Below are 6219 nucleotides of genomic sequence, written 5' to 3' on the forward strand. Positions count from 1 at the left end.
AGGTGGCATCTAAAACCAAGGCACACCCAGATAAATCAAACACAAATTTTAATAAGATGAGAAAAGTCTTCCCTCATCTTAGTATATTAAATAAAAGCTTCTTCTGGAAAGTCAAAATTACCCAATGACCATGGACTGTCACCAGAAGACCAGCTTCAAATAAATTTGCCCAGTCTTTCAGCCTAGAAAGTTTCCCCTAGGTGATGAGTCAGAAAGGACAGATGATGAGAACAGTGCTTCTGAATTCAGAAGAACTGTATTTAAATCCTGGTTCTGTCATTTGTCATCTGCATGACCTTGGGTGAGTCTCTCCACTCCCCTGGGCTTCCATGTTAAATGGAAAAGGTTGGACTAGAGATTAGGAGCTTTTAACCTGAGCTGCATAAAATTATTTTTAAAAAATATAGCCCGACTGATTTCAGTTTAAATGCCCTTAGTTTTCACAGTCTCATGTCTCTCTCAAGAATAAAATAACATCTTTTGCTACCTTTCCACTGGGGCTTGGGTTTTATGGAGCAATCTTTGTTTTCTCCATCATACACTGATTGTTGGACTAAGCTGTCTTCTTTATTGTATCATATATGCTGCATCACGCATCCTCATCTACCTAAGAGCAAAGAAAACTTAAAAATAAAAAAAAGACCCCAAACAAACCATAAACCCCACAGAACAAAAAATATATGAAAGCTACATTATGCCTAAAAGAGCTGAAGGCAGATCTCAATGGCTGTCAAGGGAAAAATCAATTAAAGTCCCACTAATTTTTGTTTAAGAAAAGTGCCTTAGTCCAAAACAATGATAATAATGAGATAATGCACCAACATTTTTGGGATACAACCAAAGCAGCTAATGGGGAAGATTTTATATCTTTAAATTCTTACATGAATAAAATAGAGAAAAAGGAGATCAATGAATTAGGCATACAACTAAAAAAGCTAGGAGAAAAAAATTTAAATCCCCGATTAAATACCAAATTAAAAATTCTGAAAATCAAAAGACAGATTAATAAAATTGAAATTAAGAAAACATTGAATTAATAAAAATAAGTTGGTTTTATGAAAAAACAATAAATTATATAAACCTTTGGTTAATTTGATTTTAAAAAAAGAAGGAAGAAAACATCAAAAATAAAAGGGTAGGGACGGCTAGGTGGTGCAATGGATAGAGCACCAGCCCTGGAGTCAGGAGTACCTGAGTTCAAATATAGCCTCAGACACTTAATAATTACCTGGCTGTGTGGCCTTGGGCCAAGGCCACTTAACCCCATTGCCTTGCAAAAACCTATAAAAAAAGTTAAAAAAAAATAAAGGGTGAATTCACCACAAATGAAGAGTAAAATAAAGTAATAATTTGGAGCTATTTTCCCAACAGTGTGCCAATCTGACAATCTAAGTGAAATGGAGGGATATTTACAAAAATATAAATTGTCCAGATTAACAGAAGAGGAAATAAATTATATATAAACTACTTGAAAAAAAGGCAAAGACCTGCCAGATTCTTTTTATGACCCAAATATAGTGCTGATAGCTAAACCAGGATGAGCCAAAACAGAGAAAGAAAATTATAAACCAATTTCCCTCATTGATATTCATGCAAAATTTTTAAATAAAATATTAGGAAAGAAATTATAGCAATCTGTCATTGGGATACTATGACCAGGAGGAATTTATATGAGGAATGCAGGATTGGTTCAATAGTAGGAAAACAATCAGCATAATTGACCATATCAGTAACAAAACTTAACAGAAATCATTTGATTATCTCCATGGATGCTGAAAAAAACTAGAAAAAATACAGCACCCATTCCTATTAAGAACACTAGAAAGCATAGGAATAAATGGAGTTTTCCTTAAAATGATAAGTATTATTTATCTCTAAAACCATCAACTAACATGATATGTAATGGGAATAATGGGGATAAACTAAAAGCATTACAAATAAGAGCACAGGTGAAACAAGGATGCCCATTATCACTACTATTTAATGGGGAAATTTTAGTTTTAGCAACAAGAGAAGAAAAAGAAATTGAAGGAATTAGAATAGGCAATGAAAAAACAAAACTCACTCTTTGCAGATACGATGGTATACTTGGAGAACTCTAGAAAATAACTAAAAAAACTACTTCAAACAATGACAACTTTAGCAAAGTTGCAGGATATAAAATATAAAACCCACATAAATCAGCATTTATACATACATATATATATGTATATATATGTATATATATACATATATATACATATATATACATATATATATATATATATATATATATATATATATATATATATATATATATATATATATATATATATTACCATCAAAGCCCAGCCCCAAGAGATGGAAATTCATTTAAAGTGACTGTAGACAACATAAAATACTCGGGACTCTACCTGCCAAGACAAAACTATATGAATACAATTACAAAACACTTCACACAAATAAAGTCATATCTAAATGACTGGAAAAATATCAATTGTTTATTGGTAGGATGAGCTAATATAAGAAAAATAACATTTCTAACTAATCTATTTGTTCAATCCTATATCAATTAAACTACCAAAAATTATTTTGTAGAGCTAGAAAAAATAGTAATAAAATTCATCTGGCAGGAAAAAAAGGTCAAGAATATCAAGGGAATTAATGAAAAAAATGCAAAAGAAGGTAGTCTAGTTCCAGATTTAAAATTATTTTCTAAGGTAGTACTCAGCAAAGTGATACTGATTAAAATACAGAGTAGTGGATTAATACAATAGATTAGTTACAAAAAAAAAGTAGTAAATGACTATAGCAATCTACTATTTGATAAATCCAAAGACTCCAGGTCATAGCTCACTATTTGACAAAAACTGTTGGGAAAACTGGAAAATAGCATAGCACACAGGCCTAAATCAACATCTCCCACCCTTTACCAAGAGAAGGTTTTTAATGGGACATAAAAGACATAAAAGGAGATAATACTCTTAAATTTTTTGTTTCTTCCTTAAGGATATGATTTTTCTCTCTCATCACACTCAATCTGGATCAATGTACAACATGGAAACAAAGTAAAGACTGACAGATTGCTTTCTGGGGGGGGGGAGGGAGGGAAGTAAGATGGGGGAAAATTGTAAAACTCAAATAAAATCTTTAATAAAAAAAAGAAAAGGAGATAATAAAATAGACATTTTAGGAGACCAAGTAATAGTTTATCTGTTATTTATGACCAAAGAAAAGATAGAGAACATAAAATATAAAATGTATAGTTTTGATTATATTAAAAAGTTTTTGCACAAATAAAACCAAGGCAACCAAGATTAAAAGGAAAGCAGAAAGGTTTCATTTCTAAAACATATAGAGAACTAAATCAAATTTATCAGAATACAAGTCATTGCCCAATTGGTTAATCCCCAAAGAATATGAATAGTCAGTTTTCACATAAAGAAATAAAATATATCTATAGTTATATGAAAAAATGGTCTACATCTTATTGACTAGAGAAATGTAAACTAAAACATCCTTGAGGTATCACCTCATACCTATCAGACTGGCTAATATGATAGAAAAGGAAAATGATAAATGTTGAAGGGATGTGGAAAAACTGGGACACTAATGCATTGTTGGTGGAGTAGTGAATTGATCCAACCATTCTAGAGAGCAATTTGGAACTAGCCCAAAGGGATTTAAAACTGTGTATATACCCTTTGATCCAACAATACCACTACTAGGTCTGTATATCAAAGACTTTAATAAAGGTAAAAGGACCCACATGTACAAAAATATTTATGGTAGCAAAGAATTGGAAACTGAGAGGATGCCCATCAAATGGGGAATGACTGAATAAATTGTGGTATAAGAATGTATCGAATTATTATGTCTCATCAACAGGCAGATTTCAGAAAAACCTGGACTTTCACAAACTGATGTTGAGTGCAGTGAGCAGAATATTTTACACAATAATAGCAACATTGTTTGATAATCAACAGTGATAGACTAAGCTCTTTTCAGCAATATAGTGATCAAAGACAATTCTAAAAGACTTGGATTGGAAAAAAAAATGCATCCAAAGAAAAACTTATGAAGTCTGAATGCAGACTAAAACATACTATTTTCACTTTTAATCTGTTTTTTCTTTCTTTCTCATGTTTTTTCTCCTTTTATTCTAATTCTTCTTTCATAACATGACAAATTAGGGAAATATGTTTAGCATGACTGTACATTATTGTACATGCATAACCTATATCAGATTCCTAGCTCTCTTGGGTAGGAAGAAGGGAATGAGTGAAGGGGGAATAATTTGTAACTCAAAATCTTACCAAAAAATGAATGTTGAAAATTATCTTTTCATGTAAATGGAGGGAAAAAAAGAAAATAAAAAAGAAAAAAGAGAAAATAACTCCTTAGAGTATGTTGCAGCTACTGCCAGTATTTCAATAAGACGCTCTAAAAACTGCAAACCGTCTATGTGTGCATGAACTATGTCAATATAATTGTTTTCTTTATCTTCTGTGTTTTACCTTATGACTTTTAAAAAAGACGGTTTTCACCAGATGGACAAAGGGTACATTACACAAAAAAGATGAAAAAATCCTGGACTAGATGTGTATGGTTTGTGAAATCAACAGTCAGTTAACTAGAATTTATTAAGCTCTTACTGTGGGCTGGGCGTTTTTGGTTTTACTTTTCCCCATCTCCTGCAGACAGCTTCCATCCATTTTCAAGTTGGATTTTTCTATCACTCTCTTCCCTCACCCCACCCCCACCCCAAGGCAGGCGAATAATCTGGTAAAAAGTTGCAAGTGTATAATCGTGTTTAGCATAATTCCATGTTGTGAAAAGAGGAATTAGAAATAAGGGGAGGGGGAAAACCATGAGAAAGAAAGGAAAAATATAGAAGAAGTTTAAAGAAGTGAATTTTGTATTTTTATAATTTGTCTAACATTTTTCTTAAGAATTTAATTGTTAGGGAGAATACCATCTGTATGCAGATAAAGAGCCGTGGAGTTTGAACAAAGTTCAAGGACTATTCCCTTTAATTTAGAAAAAAATACCCTGCTATTTTATTGTCTGATTTTGTTGTCTCATACTTTATGTTTCCTTCCTTAAGGATATGATTTCTCTCTCCTCACACTCAATTTGGATCAATGTACAACATGGAAGCAAAGTAAAGGCTGACAGATTGCTTTCCGTGAGGGGGGATGGAAGGAAAGTAAGATGGGGGGGGATTGAAAAAATCAAATAAAATCTTTAATAAAAGAAAAAAATGAAAAAAATTAATTGTTAGGGGCGGCTAGGTGATGCAGTGGATAGAGCAGCGGCCCTGGAGTCAGGAGTACCTGAGTTCAAATTCAGCCTCAGACACTTAATAATTACCTAGCTGTGTGGCCTTGGGCAAGCCACTTAACCCCATTGCCTTGCAAAAACTAAAAAAAAAAAATTAATTGTTATGCTATTTGATAATATATTTTCAATATTATTATAAATGTTTCATTGTCAATGTGTTTTATGAATATATTGCCTTACTCTTCTTTATAAATTTTTCATTTCATAAACTGAAATCATTGCATTCTTTTCTTTAATGTCATATTAAAGTAATTAGATTTTGCTAAAAAAGAAGTGCATATTGCATACTGGGCTCTGCATTCGGACCCATAGTTTTTCCTCTGGCTGTGGATGTGGGCGGGGCCTGTTCTCGAGCTCACTTCCTTTTTTTTAATCTTAACATTTTTTCCTTCTAGAGCGCCTTTTCTATCGGGAGCGACGCCGCAGACGGCCCCGGGCGCCCTGGCCTGCAGGGCTCGCTTTGTCACCGGGCAGAGCCCGAGGAAACCCTGGCTAACACGAGACGAGAGCAGATGTCCACAGAAGCCTTCGCTTGCTTCCCCACACGCTCAGCCCCGCTACGGCAGCTCCGGAGGGAGCCGGCCCAGGGCGCCTGGGGCGTGGAGCACAGTCTTTGGTACTCATTCCTTCTTTCATTCGTCCGTCACGTTCTTTAGAGCATCACGTGTATTCTATAACCCCGTTAACTCCCGCCCCTCGGAGTGGGGAGGGCTGCCACACCCTCCGGGGAGGGGCCGGGGGCGCAGGCCGGCTCCAGCCACGCACCGCGGCGCGCTAGCTCGGGCCCCTCTCTCTCCGCCTTAATGATTGGCTCCGGGAGGTCAGGTGGGCGTCCAGCTAGAAGACGATTGGCTCCAAGTGGGGACTTCGGCACTGACGTGGCCTACGTGTGCGGGC

This window comes from Macrotis lagotis, chromosome X (genome assembly GCF_037893015.1).
Source record: "Macrotis lagotis isolate mMagLag1 chromosome X, bilby.v1.9.chrom.fasta, whole genome shotgun sequence".
Classification (NCBI taxonomy): Eukaryota; Metazoa; Chordata; class Mammalia; order Peramelemorphia; family Peramelidae; genus Macrotis; species Macrotis lagotis.